The sequence below is a fragment of the Micromys minutus genome (genome assembly GCF_963924665.1).
Source record: "Micromys minutus genome assembly, chromosome: 4".
Taxonomy (NCBI): Eukaryota; Metazoa; Chordata; class Mammalia; order Rodentia; family Muridae; genus Micromys; species Micromys minutus.
In genome coordinates, this window is record NC_137973.1 from 15,219,558 (window position 1) to 15,221,686 (window position 2,129).

General features: G+C 39.5%; 1 pseudogene across 1 annotated transcript; it reads right to left on the reverse strand.

The window, feature by feature from the left end:
• Window positions 1-227: 227 nt before the first annotated feature.
• On the reverse strand, window positions 228-1,658 carry LOC308420182 (deubiquitinase OTUD6B-like; annotated as a pseudogene). The gene is made up of 2 exons (XR_013975662.1): window positions 1,344-1,658; window positions 228-1,205 (listed from the first exon to the last, which is right to left on the reverse strand). The product of XR_013975662.1 is annotated as a deubiquitinase OTUD6B-like (transcript).
• Between the last annotated feature and the right edge of the window lie 471 nt (window positions 1,659-2,129).

Here is a 2,129-nt window from a genome sequence, read left to right on the forward strand (position 1 = left end):
AAGAGCTACACATACATAAAAGGGAATCTCCAATTTGTTAGAAAGATTCAAAGAGGACACAATAAATACCTATTTACCACTGATTGTTTCATTTCTTTAAACTATACTGATTCTCATGTAAGTATTCAAAAATTCTTAACTACCGAAGTAGTTTCTTCTTAGCAGCAGAGATATACTGCATAAAAAGCAGCACACTGCTGACCCTAGCAACACAGAAGTCACCGGATCGTGCACTTTATAAGCATTGGTAAACCTGCTGTCACTATGGTATGTTCCTATGATGACAGAGACTTTTAAGACTATGATCTCCAGACTTTTAAGAAAAATTAAATTGAAATCCTTACTTTTGGAACATAAAGCTGTGGGGCCAAAATTTAAAACAAAATTTATTCCAAGTCAGAATGTGCAGAACTAAAACTAGTGGGAAGAGTAACACCTTGGCTATGAATGATATTCCCCTCAATAGACTAAGTTGTAAGAATGCCACTGAGAGCACTAGTTAAAGTTAGTCCAATGTACTTCTTAAAAGCCTGTTAGTAAGCTTATTCATAAAACTCATCAAAGGTAGCTGTGTTTTTCAGTAGCATTTACAACGATCTAGCTCTTGGTAGGTTGGCACACTCCATAGAACAGTGTAACGTTCTTTAAACTAGCTGCAAATTTCAGTAGCTGAGTTCACCAACCGTGTAACAGAATTATAATGTTCTCCTAAGCCATACGCATGCCTCATGTATACTAGTACTAACGGATTCCTTGGATACTCTTCACCAACTATAATAGGAGGAGCATCTGCCTGTAGTATCTCGATTGGTGTTTGTAAGATGTGAGACAGAGCTCTTAGCTCTAGCTGACCGCCCCACGCAGCTGTGCTCACAATATCATCACAGTACTTCCCAAACTCTTCTGCAGTGTACATATCTCCTGTACTGGGGTTTGTTAAGAACGGCAGGAAGTCATCTGAGTGGCTCTGCAGTCTGCCTCCTTAGGGTAGCCACAGTCAGAGCACCATCTTGTTCTCTCAGCTGATCCTCAAGTGCTCCGTACATACAATGACCATCAGATGGAATATGCTTAATTTCCAATTCTCTGGCTGCCAATATTTGAGCAAGTTTTTCACTCTCGAGATGTCTGGCTCCAGATAAGTTCTCAATTTCAGCCTCAGCTATCCTCTCTTCCCGCTCCTTTTCCAATGCAGCCTTCTTCTCCTTAGACATCATCTAATCCAAAACCCCTCATTTTCCTCTTCTGAGGAAACAGCAGGCAGAAAGATTTCCAAAGGCCATACAGCTGGTTAGAGCAGAGCAGGGACCAGGGACAACACAGAGCTCCTTCTATGCAGGCACCCGTCTCTTTTGTGCTTTTGAAATCCGAGGTGGTTGATTCTCAATTACCAAGTTTGAAATGTTAACAGCAACAGAATCTATCTTACTGTCCTTTAAAGTCAGCTTCAGCTGCTCCAGTTCTTCCCTGTGTTTTTGCTCCATTTCTCTCTCCAATTTAGCAACATCTTCCGTGAGTTGCTTCCTCCTCTTTTTGTCGTTTTTGGGAACAGCATTCTTCATTCCCTGGATTTTAGCTTGCAGCTCCTTCTTCTCCTTCCGATGCTTTCTCACCAGCTGCTCTTCCTCATCAAGCTCCTCAGCCATGACCTCCTCCATGACGACCAGCCAGAGAATACATTCTTGCCTGGTATTATATTTGGTACTATCCATGCTTCTTGTATTTTATAGATATCTCTTTTAAGCTTAGGAAAGATTATTAGGTAAAAAACTATACATATTATTCTTAGCTTTGCTCTTTTCACAGTGTCCCAGATGTTCTGGATGTTTGAGGTCAGGAGATTTTTAGAATTAATATCTCTTTATATATACATCCATTTTTCTATCATTTTTCTTTCTTTGTTTGCTCAGCTGTCAAAGATATTAAATATACTTCAAACGAATATTCATCACTAAAGATAGGGAAGAACACCACTCACATCAAAGACAAAAATAGCCTAGATGATATTTTAATTTCTAACATGTATGACTGAAACACAAGGGTACCTATATTTGTATAAAAACAACTTTACTAGAGCTTGAATCACATACTGACTTTCACACACGGATCATTGGGGATGTCAATACCCT